Source organism: Mus pahari, chromosome 10, assembly GCF_900095145.1.
Source record: "Mus pahari chromosome 10, PAHARI_EIJ_v1.1, whole genome shotgun sequence".
NCBI classification, from domain to species: Eukaryota; Metazoa; Chordata; class Mammalia; order Rodentia; family Muridae; genus Mus; species Mus pahari.
Window position 1 is genome coordinate 113,510,060 of NC_034599.1, and position 18,478 is coordinate 113,528,537.

General features: G+C 47.9%; 1 pseudogene; it reads right to left on the reverse strand.

Annotated features, from left to right (window-relative positions):
* Nucleotides 1-239: 239 nt before the first annotated feature.
* LOC110328497 lies at nt 240-1,040 on the reverse strand (annotated as a pseudogene).
* Between the last annotated feature and the right edge of the window lie 17,438 nt (nt 1,041-18,478).

An 18,478-nucleotide genomic window follows, 5' to 3' on the forward strand; every position in this document is an offset into this window, starting at 1 on the left:
GTGTCAGGATAGCACACTCTTGCATCTCCACGTCCTGAGCCTGGTGTCAGGACAGCACACTCTTGCAGCTCCACGTCCTGAGCCTGGTGTCAGGACAGCACACACTTACAGCTCCACATCCTGAGTCTGGTGTCAGGACAGCACACACTTACAGCTCCACATCCTGAGTCTGGTGTCAGGACAGCACACACTTGCATCTCCTTGTCCTGAGCCTGGTGTCAGGACAGTACACTTGCAGCTCATGCAGCCTTCATTCTGTCCCATACTGCGGGGAATGAGTCAAAGGCAGGACGCACATCCAGGATAGTGAACTGATAGTCCTTGTTCACCTCACCACCATCATAGTAATTGATCACATATCTAACTTCTGTGCCACAACGATTGATGATCCAGTAATGGCGGTCAAAAGGCAATTCATACCCCATCCAGGAACAAATTCTTGCCCTTGGTGAATACTCTCTTGCTTTACCTCCAAATCGGACCAATGATGGGCCACAAGGACACTCATGAGCATGAAGGGCTTCCCATTTCAAAATCTCCTTCCAAGCTTGCTCATTATTCTGATTGTGAATTCTAATGATATTGTACATATCTTTCTGACTAATATCATCATCTTTCCACTTCCACCCTTTCTGTAACATGGCATTCCAGAACATCTGTTCAGAAGGGTAAACCCACTTTTTCTCAGAGTTGGCTCTCAGAATTGACGATTCCTCTCTTGAGGTAGACAAAGTAAATGGCTGATCTGGGGATGGTGTCTGATTAGGTGGTGGCATCAGGTTTGAAGGATCGAGGCTCTCCTTATCCTTAGCTGCAGCACCAGTAACAGGGCATTCCACATAATCATAGGCCCGGTCTTGGTGAGCAGGCACAGTGTGTGCTTTGCTCTCACTAGTCAGGTCAGATGTTGCTGCAGTCACTGGACAGCCTTTCCTTTGCCCTTCATGCATCGGGCATCCTGAGGGTGATGAAGCCGGCTAACGATTTGAAGCATTTGAGGTGTTTACTGCAGTAACAGGAGAAGATGCTGAGGAGCCCATGGCTGGAATCACAGGGTTCACTCCCAATCGAAAATTCCCAACTGTCTACGCGCATCCCTGGATGCCGTCCTGTTCCGACTCTGAGAGCTGAAGTGGCCCTGATGACTGAGCATGCCCAGCAAGGCCTCCTAGGGCTGCCCGGGAGGTGCTGCGAGGGGCAGCACCGCTCAGCGCTCGGCATGGCAACTCCACCTTCGTTCTGGGTTTTTGAAACTGCTGCATAAGGCCCACTGAGGCGTGGACACTGAGCATTGCTCAACCCTTGGCCCACTCTACCCAGGGGCTGCGGGGAGGAGCTGTAGTACCCTGGTTCAGATGACTACTACTGCATCCGGCCGTGTTCCGGGTGCGGCCCTCAGGGATGCCAGGCACAGAAAAGCTCAGCTGTGTTTGTCGCGCGCGAGTCCACCGCCAACTCTGCTGCCCACGGAAGCCTCCGCGGTCCGGCATAGACGTGAGGCGGCATCCAGCCGCGCTTGCTCTTTTCCCAGTTCGCTCTTTTCTGGTCTGCCCTGCCGCCTCCCCTTTGTCTCCATTTAGTCTCAGGGTTTCGCAGGATGGTGGCAGCTGTGAGGGCCCTGGCTTGGGCGGGGGCAGCCTGGACGATCACGTCGTGGACAGTGTCCCCACCATGGCAGAGCGCGCACGCCCTGCCTCACTCACAACCGGCCCTCGATGTTCGAATTGCTGCAGTGTGCAAGCCGCCCACAGCCCAGTGCTTCCCTGGCGCTCCTATCGCCACCTCCTTGGCGAAGCTCAGGGTTAAGGCAGCAGCCTGGAGGAGGTCGCAGATCAAATCACAGACGGAGCTCAGGCAAGTCCTCAAAACTTCCCCTGCTCTCTTGACCAGCAAGGAAGATGCAACCACCAGTTCTTTTCTCAGCAGTTTATTCAGCAACCTTCTTTCTTCATTTCCCCCAGCCCTGGGCTACAAGCCCTTTTATACTCTCCCATCCACTCCAATTGCTCATCACCTCACCAGGCGCGCAGCCTCAGCCAACCAGAAGAGTGGGAACATATCACTGCCAAATATGGACCTGTTTACCACAAACTCCATAGCTGACAGGCACCATCTTTAAGGTGTGGCTTCAGGTAGCCCAGGGGAGGGGCCGTAGCCTCCTACACATATTGTTGCTGTAACTGAAGGGAAACAAAATTTAAGATGAAATTTAAGGTCTGTGATTCATATAACTTATGTCAAATAGTCCAAAGAGTTGTTTGTAAGTTCAGGAGCCTGAGGCTGAGAATTTAGTGGAACAGGCCCGGGCATGTCTGGGTAGGCCCATCATTAAGACATTCCTGGGGCTGCCTGGCCATAAAGATAAAAGAGGAATGCAAGAACATGTCTAGGCTATCTTGGCTGAGTTATCAGCCATGTGGCCCGGCACCTCCTTCTGCCCGTTGCCCTCCTGACATAGTTTGAAGTTATATGTTAACCAGATGTTGTGCTGACCTAGATAAACATCCACCCCTCGGGACTCCTGACATCCTGACTTACACATACTTTTCTGTTAATGTGTAATCATTTTTGCTGACGTTCAAATGAACCAATCGTGTGAAACCGTGCCAATTTCCCCTAACCCCCAACCCCCTCCCTATAAAAACCCCTAGCTTTCGAGCCTCGTGGTCGATTCCTCTGTCTCCTGCATGAGATACGTATCGGCCCGGAGCTCCACCATTAAACTACCTCGTGTGTGTTTGCATCAAGACGGTTTCTCGAGTTTCCTTGGGTGTGCTCTTTCCTGAGACTCGAGTGGGGGTCCCTGAAAGGGGGTCCTACATAACATGCCTACCAGTCATCGACACAGAAAATAACTTGACTTAGAGCAGGTCATGCTGACCACATCCTCTGTTATGTTCTGTATGAGGTTTGTTAATCTTAAGAAATTCCACAAAGCTTTCCATAGGATCCATTAAATTAAGGGTCAATATGAACTCTTATATCTACAATGGCTTGAGTCAGAACACATCACTGATCAGCACTTCCTGCACCTGCCTATAAGCTCATTGTGATTTTTTTTTTTCCTTTATAAGCTGACTGAAAAAGATGTTTGTGGTTGTGGATCAGTCCCAAATTCTGAGCTAGGGCCCTTATTCACTAGTATTAGGATATGTATTCAACAAACTATCCCTGTGTGACTGAGATTGGAGTTTGTGTGGTTTGTGGAGCGATTCTCAGACCTCAACATTCTCCTGAGCTTCTTTTGGGTTCTTAGAGGTCAATACTCATTTGGTGCCTGCACATCCAAAGTGAGTTTTAAAACTGTATGAAGATGTCTTGCTGTTTCAAGTGACTTGGCTTATTCCCCAGCATCCTTGTCTTCCCAAAGCTATGGCTTTCTTTGGTTGTTGTTTTTTGTTTTGTTTTGTTTTTCTGTCTAACAAGCTCTGGTAGTCCTAAACCAGGCTGGGCTCGAACTCACAGAGATCTGCCTGCCTTTGCTTCCAGAGTGCTGGGATTAAAGGTGTGCCCCACCACACCTGACAGCTAGTGTCATTTTTAAAAAGAATTTAGTTTTGTTTTTGAATTTCATCCTTACAGTTTTTCACAGAGCAATTCTCCCCCAGGACAGGGTGAGACATTTGTGGAGTATGGGTCTTGGCTAAGGCTAAGTTGTGATTGAACTTGAAACGCATCTTTCTAAGCTTTTCTGGCTTTGAATTTTCTACCAAGCAATCAGCTGTCACTCTAACAGGCCTGCCTTTTTGTGACTTGGCCCTTCTCTCTTGCAGCTTTCAATATCTTTTCTTCGGGAATGGAATGAGAACACCAATCCCAGCCTGACAGAGTTAGTTTACTGAGCATTCACTGATCGATCGGGGCCTTACCCCAGATTGTGATGCTCAGCCAGAGTCTTACAGAGCTTTGAAGCCTGAAGCCCACAAACATCTGTGCCAAGTTATCTCACCAAGCAGGATTTAGGGATACGGGATTTCCTTCTGGAACATGTCTTTGTTGTAAATTTATCCTGTTCCCATTGGTTGGGTTGTTCATCTGTGGCAGGAAACTTGTCTAACATTCATGTCTTAACTTGCCAACCAGTATGTCAGTTACCCACATATGTGTCTCTTTCTGCAAAGTAGGATATCAGTTCCCAGGGAGGTCTTGGGAACTTAAACTTTATTCAACCACTACTCAAAATGGAAGTTTTACTTCAAACGGCTTCTTATATTGGTTTAGTTGTCTCTCTTATGTTGGGGTCCATCCTAGAGGCAGCATATAAAGACAAACCCCATAAATGCTCATACATGGGTGCAGGAAGTGCTGCTGGGTGGTTGGTTCAGGTCCAAGCTTATTGTGGGTAACCATACAAAGCAGTTGTGACTTCTACTGTAATTGGTTTTCAAGAGCACCAAAGCACAGAACATATCAGAATATGCAATCAACTCAGGCATGAAAAATTTTCCTAGTAACAGTAATATTAGCATAAAATGGGTGTCTAGACAGGCAGCAGTTAACCAGGCCTGAGCAGACATGTCATGGGGGGGAGGGGGTGGGTCCCCTAGTCTTCCGTATTTGGTGTTCTGTGGGATACCTGTGCCCATATGGACATTTCTTTATCAAGGTTTGGTTAATTTTATTCTGTGATTTTATTGAAAATATTTTCTACGACTTTGAGCTGTGATTCTTGTCTTTCTTCTGTCCTATAAATTGTAGATTTAGCCTTTTTTTTTTTTTTTTAAATTAAATTTGGCTTTTCTACAGTATCCCAAAGATTCTGCATGCTTCATTCACACATTTAAAAGGATGTTCATTGTCTTGGAGTGAATGATAAGGTGTCTCTGCCTGTGCTTCACACCCAGAGGTTCCCCTTTTTGACCCTCTCTCCGTGAGGTTTTCTGCTGGGATTTTTATGCACTGAGTTCTTCCTTTCTAGCTTCAGTTCAGTTTGGGTTCTCGCCACCTTTTTCTGCCTCTTGGTTGAACTCTGTGTTCACACCCTGAGTTGACCTTCCTGTTTTATTTATCAGTTTGTCTATGTTTTCTGGGGCTCTGGTCAGGCTATCCCAACCTTTTTCAGCACATGAAAGTGTTTCTGTGTATTTTCTTTGAATTCTTTGAGCACTTTCAGCATATTTATAATTGTTCTTTTAAATTCTGCATCTTGGATTTCTTGTAAGCTGTTTTATTCAGCAGACCATTATTGTTGTATTGTTGATTGGAAAAGAGGCCAGGTGGGGGAGCATATTGTCTTTTTGTTGTTGTTGTTTTGCTTTTTGTTTTTTTTTTAAGATTTTATTTATTTATTTATTATATGTGTTTACACTGTAGCTGTCTTCAGACACTCCAGAAGAGGGCATCAGATTTTTCTTATGGATGGTTGTGAGCCACCATGTGGTTGCTGGGATTTGAACTCAGGACCTTTGGAAGAGCAGTCAGTGCTCTTAACCACTGAGCCATCTCACCAGCCCCTTTTGTTTTGTTTTTATTGCTTTTGCTTTTCCAGTGAGACTTAAACATTTGGAATTAGATCGATGATTGTGCCTTGTGCTGTGCTCCCAGACCTCTGGGTGGGAGCCTAGGGGTGCGCAGTGGGTCATGTGGCTTGGGAGAGTCTGGGAGGGGTGGAGGTGGCCAGGGTAGGAGAGGCTGCCTTACCAGGTCCACACTGGGCCAGTTTCTCAGTCAGCTAGAGATGGCTCCTGGGGCTAAAACATGGTGGGAGGTGGTGTGGTAGACTGGCCGCCATGTTGGGTCCCTGCCAGGCAGAGCTGTGTGTGATGAGTGGAGTGGAGAGGGGTCCCAGGGCTGGGGTAGTTGGAAGTGTGTGGGGTAGAGGGGCTGCCTTGCTGGATTGTGTGTGTGTGTGTGGGGGGGGAGCTAAGCTGTCCTTGTTACACAGCAGTGGGTAATCAGCATAGTGTTGGACTTCTGAGGTAAGTGCTATATTCCATGTTTATCTCTCTTCTCTTGGGTTATCTGCTCTTAGGATGCCACAGGCAATGAGAATACTTACAAAGTCCTAGAAAAGGCCTCCCTGGGATGGACTGGGTCTTCAAGCCAAATATGTGAGTGCTCCATCTTGAAAATAGATCATTATCAGTCTTAGTCAAGCCTTTGATGACCACAGTCTGATGAGACCCTCGGCATCCTACGTGACCCGTGGCAGAGTTCTACAGTAAGGTGGCTACTGAGCTTTTACTCAGAGATACAGAGAGATAATATATATTGCTATACTAACATGAAATGTTTTAGAGGTAAACTTATAGAACGATAACGCACTGTGATATAAGGCAAGAGACTGGACTTATTCTAACCAAATGCAGGTGCTAGAGGTATCTATACCCACATGTCACTGGAGAAAGGCTGTTTGCAGGCAGGACATTGTCCCCCCCTCCCCCCGCACTTCCTTGTGAGTATCAAGTGCTCATGTGGTCAGAGGAAGCCTCCAGACAAAGAGATGCAGGAGCTCTATGTACCAAAAAGGTAAACTGAGGGCCGAATAGAGGGATGCTCACATAAATGAGAACTCTGCCACTCAACTGAACTCACTTTTGTACCCCCACACCTGACCTTTGCCCAGACAAGCTGAGACCACCTCTCCATCATCAGGGCTGTTCCTCTAGGATGCTGTCCCTAGAAGAGGGAGAGACAGAGGACGTCCAGTTTAACAACTGCAGCTGTCTGTGAAGCTCCCTTAGCTGGGTGTGGGTGCCTCATGGGTGACTGTAGTGAGACCTGGATGCTGTTCATACACTCAGTGACACCAGCTTGCTGGTTAGACCTCCTTACAGGGTCTGTGTCTTGGCCCTCTGAAGGTCCCTCTAGTAACTCCCTGATGGGTGCTGATGTCCTCCACCCCAATCAACCTTCTGAACTCTTCCCCACAACCCCCTTTGCCTGATGAGCAGCCCAGCTGAGTGCAAGTTCAGGAAAGGCAGGTCAAGTGTAACAGCTTTTGGGCGTGTCCTCTTGACTGTCTTGGGGCTCTCAGCACTGGTTTCTCTATTGAGTGGGAACACAGGCTGTGCTGTGCTGGTTTCTCTGGCACGTGCTTCCTTGCTCGGCACAGCCCCTGCTTGGAAGGACACATGGCATCTCTGGGGTGGGGGAAGCGTCTAGGACCCAGGTTACACATCTTATGGGAATCCCATAGTATCTCATTGTGTAATCCAGGCTGGTCTTGAACTTATGGTCCTCTTACCTCAGCCTTTCAAGTGCTGAGAGCGCAGGCAGGCAACACCACAACTGGGTTGGAATCTCAGATCTTAACCCCTGACTCCTGGGCCCTTCTCTCTTTGCTCTGAGCTGGGAAGAACATTCACTGTTGGGAGAAGTTGTCTCTCATGCCCAGCGCAGCCTTCCCATTGGTGCTTCAGTTTCCATATTTGGAGCAGCAGGAAAAGTCACAGGCACCCACTCAGCATCTTAAACACGAATATAAGACTCCTCCCACAGGGCCGGGCCATGGCCTAAATCTTTCCTTCTTCATGTCAACAGAGGGATGTAAGACACAATGCTTAAGGTAAAACCAGGCCAGAGAGAGGGAAGGGCGGAGACTCATGGCTTCTGGGGCAGAGACTGCAGCACATGTGTGGGGAGGCATCCATGAAAGGATGAATGGCTGTTTTCAGTTGAGAGCAAATGCACCCAGGCGTGGGGTCAACAGAGCTGTCCCCACCCTGTGCTCCTGGGGGAGGGGCCTCACTTCCTCATCAGTAGTCAGTCCCTCCTCACGGGGGGTGGGGGGGTGGGGGGTGGATCTCACTTTCTGCACTTCCTTTTGTGGGCACCAGTTGGCTGTCATTCCATTTATTTTTCTCAACCCAAGACTTTCCATACGTGCTCTCCCTTCCACTGGGAGGCTGTTCAGACTCTGTCTCCTTCCTCAATTCCTTTCTTCCTTCCTCCCTCCCTCCCTTCCTCCCTTTTTCCCTCCCTCCCTCCCTCCCTCCATCCCTTTCTTCCTCCCTTTCTTTCTTGTTGTGTCCAAATATTTCTGCATCTACTACGAAGGTCATGAAAACAAATCAATGACAAGAAGGACCCAATAATTCTAAAACCTGATTCGGGGATGGAGGTGGAGAGGGAATCCGTTCAATAAAATGAAAGAGAATTTAAAAATCTCACGAACAAGGCTCAGCATGCGGTCCCCGATCAAAGGGCCAGGGAGCTTTGGCTGTGTGTGTGTGTGTGTGTGTGTGTGTGTGTGTGTGTGCACAGGGATGGATGCTCCAGGCTGGGGGAGAGATGGACTCTCAGGGCTTGGTCTCCCTCCCTGTCTACTTTCCATCACACATACAAATCTTTCTCTGTCTGTCTCTTTCCTTCCTTTCCTCCTCAGATCACTGGCTGACTGCTGATATGACCATGGGTAGCACTGCCTGGGAGGCTGAGGGGAGAAAGTGCAGGCTGCCCACCGATGTCCTCGGTGGTCCCATTTGATAAGGTTATGTCAGAGTCCACACCCACACAGAAGGAGTGGAACGCCCTTTAAGGACACTTCATGAACTAGACAGTAACGGAGAAAATGGGATGTTACAAATCCCACTTGGCCTTTCCTGGACCCACGTTGGAAAAAGCCAACAAACAAAGGCCCATCCGCAAAGAACTGAGTCAGCTATTGCTGCCCCTGACAGCTGCCTCCGGAAACCCCGCCAACCTTCCCATGAGCACCCAGACTCTCCTACCGGAGACTCTCCTGCCTTACTTCATTCCTCTGTCCTGTTGTGTTCTAGGAGGGCCTAGAGAAAAGGCAACTGGGCTGGCTGCCCAAGCTCAAAGCCTCTGGCTCTGAGTAAGTGATTTATCGCTGGCTTGTCGATGGGGAGAACACAGGTATTCTTGAGGCTGTAGCTCAGCAAGCCTGGCTGTTTCGTAGAAGGTAAGTTTTTGGTTACTTTGTTTTATGGAGGAGGGGTGTGAGGGAGACGCTGGCCTGGTCCAGGGAGGTGTGAAATCTAGAGAGACAGCCACTGCCAGTTTTCAGGGCCAGGTCTCCCAGAAGCCCACTTATCAAGCAGCCAAGCTCTTTCCCGGCAGCCTAAGGAGGAGTTAACCCTCTAAGAGACCCAGGGCAGCCTCTATGAGCTAGCCAGAATCCGCTCCACACCTGAGCTTTATTTTATCTTTCTCCATATTCGCAGTCCTGTGTCTGGCCCCAGTACCCACAAATAGCTTAGAAATTCCTTCTTATCAGGCCATTCTTCCAGGTTCCTCGGGCAGGTGGATGAGAGGCATCGGCATTTATTTGTCATTTAAAATGCAGACATGCCATTAAAGAATGACATGCAAAGATGGCTGTAAATGAATAGGCACTGATTGACAAGAAAGATCTCAGGGCAGAAGATGGCTGAGGATCCCTGTGAGAAAGAGGGCCATGACTCATTCCTCATTGTGAGTTTAGGGTCAGTGACTGTTCACGTTGTCTTGAATTTTTGCTCAATATATGTTTTCTGCTGGTCCTGCCCAATTCTTCAATGATAAAGCTATACTTCAAGGGGAACCCTTTTATTGTGGTTTGAATATGTATGGCCCTCATAGATTCCTGTGTTTGAATGCTTGGCCCATAGGGAGTGGCACTATTAGGAGGTGTGGCCTTGCTGGAGGAAGTGTGTCAATATGGGGGCAGGCTTTTAGGTTTCTGATGATCACACCCAGTGTGGCACACAATTCCCTTCTGCTGCCTGTGGATCACGATGTAGGACTCTCAGCTCCTTCTCTAGCATCATGTCTGCCTGCGTGCTGCCATGCTTCCCACCATGACAATACTGAACTGAACCTCTGAACTATAAGTCAGGGTGATGAAAGCTAATGAAAAGGTTTCCTTTGTAAGAGTTGCTTTGAACATGGTACCCTCTCACAGCACTAGAAACCCTAACTAAGATACTTTCTAAGTCCATTGTGGTAGTTGAATAAAATTGGNCCCCATAGGCTCATAGGGAGTGGCATGATTAGGAGGTGTGGCCTTGTTAGAAGTATTAATGAGGATTGGCTTTGAGGGTTTAGATGCTCAAGACATGGCCAACATGCCATTCTCTTCCTGCTGCCTCTGATCTAGATGTAGAACTCTCAGCTCCTTCTCCAGCATCATGTCTGCCTGCATGCTGCCATGCTTCCTGCCTTGATAATAGACCAAACCTCTGAACGGTAAGCCAGCCTCAGTTAAATGTTTTCTTTTCTTTTCTTTTTTTTTTTAAATGTTTTATTTATTTATTTATTATATGTAAGTACACTGTAGCTATCTTCAGATGCTCCAGAAGAGGGCATCAGATCTTGTTACAGATGGTTGTGAGCCACCATGTGGTTGCTGGGATTTGAACTCAGGACCTTCGGAAGAGCAGTCGGGTGCTCTTACCCACTGAGCCATCTCACCAGCCCCAAATGTTTTCTTTTATAAGAGTTGCTGTGGCCATGGTGTGTGTTCACAGTGATAGAAACTCTAAGACATCTTTGTCCTGCTATTTGGCATGAGGAACAGGCTGGCCAGAGAGACTGTCTATGGATGCGATTACTCCTCAGCTCCGTCTCCATGCAGCCATCCGTAGCTGTCTGCAGCACACCGGAGAGGCTGCGAACCTGCTAGCTTGCTTTGCCTATGAGATGCTTCAGAAGTCACAATCTGGTACTGAGGGCTTGAAGGATTCCTGAAGAGCTGCTGGTCTTCAGTCTATGTCAGAAGGCAGAGGAAACTGTGGCCTGGTGTCACTGAAGGATGGCAGGAGTGTCCACAGTCTCGGAATGGATGCACATGCCAGAAAAGAGTGAAAGCAAGCAGGCAAAGTCACCACCGCTTTCCCAACATTACTTTATAACTGGGTCACCACAGGAAGGTGATATGGTGCCACTCACTCTGGAGGAGGGTCTTCTCACAGACCCACTCACAGGCATGTCTCTTAGTTGATTCCACATCTAATCAAGTTTACAATCAAGATTGGCCATCAGAGGGTGGCACCTCTGCTGCATCAGGTCACATTGTACATAGGGATTGCTCAACCTGCTGGCTTAAGGTAGGAGTCACAGGGCACAAGCTCTGGCCTGGGAGGGTGATGCCTTCTCCCTGCTGGAGTTGCTAGTCGCCCTGCAGAGCAGATTCTGGTGCTGTGGAGAATGTCTCCCCCCCCCCCCAAGACAGTGTCAGGCGTGAAGATGATCACGTAAGATCTCAATGTCCACTGGTGTCAGGTTCTCTCCTCCGTGGGGCAGATATGGAAGTGGGGGCGGGCGTGTGCTCAATGGCATAGAGAAGGAGAAAGCACCCTCGAGGCTTGAGGAGAGTGCACGGATCCCGTGGCTCCTTTGGTGTATGTATGTGTAGAAAAGCTAAGGGGAGACCTCTGGGTTCCGGGCTGGGGAAACTGAAGAATGGAGAGGAAAGGTGGGGAGGGGACACGTCTAAAGCTGGTGGTTAGGGTCAGGATGGCCAGCTGAAGGGATGTAAGAGGTGCAGAGATGCAACAGTGGGAAGCAGTACCAGTTAGCAAGACCAGGGGCTGCTCAGCCCCTAAGCACCTCCATTTCTGGGAGAGAGGACTCCCATCTTCCCCATCACCACCCCTTCCCCTCACCCAGCCATTTCACCGGCTCTTTCTCCAGGTTGGGAAGCCCTGGTGGGAGGGCGTGGCTGTGAGGGTGCTTTCAGGACTGCCTCTCTTCTCCCTCCCGGGGCACTGAGAGCTCCTAATGACATCAGGGCGGAAGCAGGTTAGACTGAGGGAAGAACCAAGGAGGACTCCTGTAAGAGCCGAAACTGGTTGCCAAGGCAACGCACCAACTCTTTCCCTGGAGGAATTTTAAAATAGGTCACTTTTTCTTTTTATGGGAGGTTGAGAAGTCCTACCCGTGACGAGGGAGCCGGCACAGGACTCAGCAAGAGAGATCAGACAGAACCAAGTTACAGACGTCACAGGCCATCGGTAAAGTGACATTGTCCTCTCTCCATGGTGGTGTCGCTGGCACACCTGGGAAGTCCATGGGGTGGTGTCGAACTGACCTCTGCTGGGGGAGCCTTTGGGTGTGGTTTCTTTCTAAAGGATTGTAAATTACATTTCCATTTATTAAGTATGCACACTCGTGCCCCAGAGAAAGCATAGAGGTCAGAGGACATCTTGTAGAAGCTGGTTTTCCTTCTACCATCTGGGACTTGGGCTGTCAGGATAGCCTTTCCTCACTGGCTCTGGGGATGTGGTTCCTCCTCTGTCTTACCACCTGGGGACTTCCCTTCCTTCCCAGAGAGTGTGGGGGTGGGACTCAGAATGGCTTCCACCATGGCTGGAGAGTCACTTCCCAAGCATCCTTTCTTTTTCTTTCTTTTTTTTTTTTAAAAATATTTATTTATTTATTATATGTAAGTACACTGTAGCTGTCTTCAGACACTCCAGAAGAGGGTGTGAGATCTTGTTACAGATGGTTACGAGCCACCATGTGGTTGCTGGGATTTGAACTCTGGTCCTTCGGAAGAGCAGTCGGGTGCTCTTACCCACTGAGCCATTTCACCAGCCCCCAAGCATCCTTTCTGTCTGGGTGTTTTTTTCTTCCTGTGCCGCTGAGAGTCCTCACAATTGCTAGACAAACATTCTACGACTAGATGACTAATGCAAGATTCTCAGGACTCTGGTTCCAGTCTTGACATCCCGATTTACTGCTTATGATGAGGCTCCTGAGAGTTTTGGGGCCTTGGTTTTTAATCTATAAAACCTGTGGAGCAAGAACTGGGGCATGGCTCCATTGGTCAAGTTTCTTGCTGTGCAAGCATGAGGTCTTGGGTTCAAGTCCCAGAAGCCTCATAGAAAGCAAAGCGCATGTTTGTAAGCTCAGCATTGAGTGGGCAGAGCCAGGCAGTTCCGTGATGTTTGGTGGCCAGTCAGGCTAGCGAATGAGTAGGATCTAGGCCAGTGAGAGACCCTGTCTTCAATAATAAAAAAGATGCACATGTCATATTTTGGATGAAAATGGCCCCTGAAGGGGTTAGAGAGATGGCTCAGTGGTTAAGAGCACTGACTGCTCTTTCAAAGGTCCTGAGTTCAATTCCCAATAACCACATGGTGGCTAACAACCATCTGTAATGGAATCTGATGCCCTCTTCTGGTGTGTCTGAAGACAACTACAGTGTACTCATATACATAAAATAAATAAATAAATCTTTTTTTAAAAAAAGAAAGAAAGAAAGAAAAGACAATGGCCCCATAGGCTCATGGAGTGGCACTATCAGGAGATGTGGCCTTGTTGGAGTAGGTGTGGCTTTGTGAGGAAATACATCACTTCAGGGTGGGCTTGAGGTGTCGGTAGCTCAAGCCAGGCCCAGTGTTGCTGTCTCTTCCTGCTGCCTGTGGAACCAGATGTGGAACGCTCAGCTCCATATCTCTAGCAGCGTGTCTGCCTGCTCACTACCATGCTTCCTGCCATGATGATGATGGACTGAACCTCTGAACCTTAAGCCAGCCTCAATTAAATGTTGTCCTATATAAGAGTTGCTGTGGTCCTGGTGTCTCTTCACAGTAATAGAAACCCTAATTAAGACAACATACCGGGGCTGGAAAGATGGCTCAGCGGTTAAGGGCACTGACTGCTCTTCCGAAGGTCCTGAGTTCAATTCCCAGCAACCACATGGTGGCTCACAACCATCCGTAATGAAATCTGACCCCCTCTTTTGGGGTGTCTGAAGACAGCTACAGTGTACTTACATATAATAATAAATAAATCTTTAAAAAAAATAAAAGACAACATACCACACACACACACACACACACACACACACACACACACATACACACATGGCAACAGAGAGAGAGAACACCCAGCAGCTTGCCATCCCTGGAAGTGAAGCAGAGAATCTGCTGAGGTGTGCACACGCTGTCCAGCCCTGTGGCCTACATGGAGCAGACAGGTAGCCATCATTAACTACCTTCTGACCTTTTATAGGAAATGTCTGAGTCTGGGTGTCAGACAGTTTTGAGGATCCGGTCCTGTGGCAGGTACCTCTTCAGCAGATGTCACTCCCGAAGCTTCACCTCATGCAAATGTCCTCTTCTCTCATGACTGCCTTCATTCTCTTCCAAACTGTACTCCCTGCTTGTGTCTCGGTGGCAAGAATGAGTGGGTCAGGTATGAGGAGCTGTAAGACTGTGAAAGGCAGCCTGGTTTCTGGTTGAGCTGAGTCTTGAGATCCCAGTGATCCCGCAGGGGATAACCCTGCAAGGGATGGTAGGCGTTTTGTTACACTCCTGGACTTCGGGCTCCTGACAGGAGACCATAGCTCTCCATAGGGAGATGGCTCAGCAGAGAAAGCGTTAGCATTTGTGTCCCCAGGACCCATGCCAATGGCAGATGGATTTGGTAACATGTCCTTGCCATCTTAGTGAACATGAGGTGGGTCCCAGAGAGCCCTGGCTAGGTAAAGTATTGAACATGACGGGTCCAGCTGAGGGCCCCGCCTCAGAATATAGGGTGGACATTAATTGGGGAAGATACTAACATCTATCTGTGTTCTCCACATGCATCTGCATGCGTGCACCTATACGTGTGTGAGCATGATTTCACACAGAAACACATAAGAAGAGAGGAGGTCAAAGGTCCTACATGCCACATTCCCACGATCTCCTAGCACCTGGCACACAACACTGCTTCAGTTCATGTTTGTTGGATGAACAGTGGGCAAGCATGGAGTGGCTTGGTAGTTGTACACAATGTTGCTTCAGTCGATGTTTGTTGAATGAGCAGTGAGGGAGCACTGAACAGGGTAGTTGCACATCTTTGTTTAATAAGACATTGGGGAAAGAAAGCTATTGCTGTCCAATAAATTTAATTTTCCTGGGAGGAAAGAGTTCTTTGCAAGCAGGAGCCCATTGATGCTTATCAATAATTGATCAGGCCTGAGTGCTGGAACGCGTAGTTTCTGCAGCCAGTTTCTGGCTGGGGTTCACTTCAGTTGTATCCACACCTGCTACTTCCTCCCACCAGGTCCCACAGGCTCCGACACATCTGTGCTGCTTTAGGTTGCTGGCAGGAGTCAGTCCCAGTCTATTGCTGGGCCAGGGAGATGGATCCGTTGGTAAAATGTTTGCCTTGCAAGCATGAGGGTATGAGTTTGGTCCCCAGAACCCGTGTAAAACCAGACCCAGGGCCAACGAGATGGCTGAGTCTGAAAGGTGATTGCTGCCAAGCCTGATGACATGGGTTCAATTCCTGGGCCACACATGATGAAAGAAGAGAACCAGCTGCCACAAACTGTCCTCTGATCTCCGAATGTACATGGTGACACATACACACAGAGGCACACACACACACACATGTGCATGCATACACACACTATAAATAAAAGTGTAATGAAATTAAATCAGCAGTGCCCCCAGTCTGGTACATGCTTATAATTCTGGAGACAGGAGGACCCCAGGGGTTTGATGGGCAGCTAATCAAGACTAACCAGCAAGTCCCAGGTCCTGGTGAGTAACAAAAAAAAGTGATAGTGTCTATAGAATAATTGAGGCTGACCTTTGAACTCTGACCCCCCCACACACTTATTCCTACCTGTCACCCTTAGGTTTGTATAGTGTACTTCTTCCCATACAGCTGTGAGCATGTTTGCCTCTTACAAATCTGCTTGTTTTCTCTGGGGATCTGGATACGGTGAAAGCCACATCCTAGCTCTAGCTATGCATGTTTATGCACACAGGCAAGTGTGCATGTGTATTAATATGGATGAAGACCATGCAAAGCATCGCACATTCAGGCCTAGGAAGAGGGAATCAGTGCTGATGGAGGAGTCAGTGAGTCCAGGAGCAAACACACAACTGACCACTGCAAGCCCCTCTTTCCATTAAGCAAATGTAACCAACGTTCTTTTTTTTTTTTTTTTTTTAAGATTTATTTTTATTTATATACACTGTACCTGTCTTCAGATACACCCCAGAAGAATGCATTGGATCCCATTACAGATGATTGTGAGCCACCATGTCGTTGCTGGGAATTGAATTCAGGATTTCTGGAAGAGCAGTCAGTGCTCTTAACCGCTGAGCCATCTCTCCAACCCTGAACCAAAGTTCTTATGCTGTGGGCTGTGATTCCAAATGGGGTCTTTTATGGCAATGGAGAGTCATAAAATACTGGCAAGAGTAAAAGATATTGAAGATGAAATATTTAAAAGTTAAAAATCAAGTGTGTAAAGAGTCTGTGGTGGTTCTTGGGTTTCTCACCCATGTGGCCTCACAAAACGTCACTGCAGCATTGGTTGTGAGCACACAGCTCCCACATTCTTCAGTGCATAAGCCAACATACCACCCAACATGAAGAGCACTGCCCCAAACACTTCTGCTCAGATATGTGCATGCATATATCTCACACATATACACACATGTACATACATGTACATAATATATGCAACACTTGTGTATACATATATGCACACATGTATACATATTCACACATGTATATACATATATGCACATGCATGCCTCTGTATTTCTGCTTTTATAAAAACCTATGGCCTAACTACAGGAAACAAAGGCTTTTGGTGTCTTCCTCCCACGATGCCCCAGCATACAGGTATCAGCTTAGCTCATCTTTGGATTATATTGTATTAGATAATTAAACCTGCAAGCTTCAGAGGATTCCGTTTTCCTAGCTCTGCCTCCATCTTGCCATTGGACGGCTGCGATTACAGATGCAGGCTACCATGTCTGGCTTTTCTCATGGATTCTGGGGAACCAATCCCAAGTCCTTACACCTGAGTGACAGGCCCTTCCCCCACTGAGTCATCTTTCTAGCCCTGGAAATGTGGTCCTTAATAAAGCTCACACAGCTGTTGGATTCATGGGTGGAGCCAGAATCTGATGCCCTTCTCAACAGGGTTTTCCCCGGTCACCTCAACACGAGGCATGGGCATGTTGGCCCTCCGTTCTCGCCTATCCTGAGTGCCAGAACTCTCTCCTACCCAGTCCAAATGGACCTCTTTCTTGGCTCAGTTCCAGAAGCACTTGGTCTGCCGCCTCTCTTTTATTTTCTCTTGAGACTCTCTTTCCCACACAACACTATTGACCCTCACTCAGGACACAGATTGACTCCTAACTAGTCAGGAAAAGTCACAGGACCTAGGCAAGAACTTCCTTTTATCTTAGGACCTGCTGGAAAGCGAGAGAACAGAAAACTGCCCAAATTAAGGAAAAGGTGGTTTATTTTAAGAAGCCTGGGAATGGGATTGGAGAAATATTCGGCAGTTAAGAGCACAGATTCCTCTTGTAGAAACCTGAGCTTGGATCCTGGTTCCTGTCAGGTAGATTGAAATCATCTGTAACTCTAGCTTTAGGAAAGTGCCCTCTTCTGGCCTTCATGGACCTTGCACATGGGAATATAGCTGCATACACACACACACACACACACACACACACACACACACACACATACACACACACACACACATAATCACACACACAATACACACATACACACACATGCATGATTCCCCCCCAACACAGATATACATGCATACACACAGCTGCACACAGACACACATGTAGGCCCATAGCTACATATGTGTGCACATAGCCACACACAGAAACACATGCATGTACATGGCTGCACACAGACACACATGTGTGCACATTTGGATCCTGAGGTTCTTGCCTTCCTATGTGAGCTCGGCCATTGGCTCACTCATGGCTCAGGGGCTCACAGTCAGCCATCATGGATGCTCTTGGTGAAGTTCTCTCAGATATCAGATGCTGTGACCCATCAACCTCCATGATTACAAATCCTTCAGAACGACCCAAGCAGCTGTGCCTGCTCCAGTCACATAACTAAAGGTAAAACATTATCCTATCTGCTGAGAACGTGAGTGGGTCAGTTACCCCAGGTTGGAGTGTAGAAGAACAACCATAGCACGTACTGAGAACTTCTGCAAAGCCAAAGCACATCCACTCTATGGTTAAAGGGCCTTAATGGGTAGGAATGAGAGACATCAGGGCTCAACCCACTGTGACTTCCTGATCGGGCTATCCTGTGGTTCCACAGGAGACAGCTTTGCCTCTCCATGCCTGTTCATGCCTTTTATTGACAAGGCATCTATTTATTCCATGTTGGAGACAACCAACAACTTGATGTGATCTCATTTGGATTTTAATTAGAATATTAATCAGCTACATGCTACGCCATTTTGGCCAAAAAAATTCACAACGCAATGTACTGAAATTCCAAGGAACAGAGCCAATTTAATTTGTTTTAGATATTTTGCCCCAGGTTAACATTAGGAACTTATTATTGCATGTCCTATGGAGAAATTATTATTATAAATGTGCATATCATGCAAATTAAAATCATATTTCATTCAGGAAAAAGCTTCCCTGCCTGCATGAGTTTTAGTGACCGAGCCTCTGGTCCCAAGGGATGTGAGTGGTTTCCGCATGTCTCAGAATAGATCCAGCAAGGAGCTGTTTCTAGGACACTGAGGCATGCAGCTATGTGCATCTGTGTGTGTGTGTGTGTGTGTGTGTGTGTGTGTGTGTGT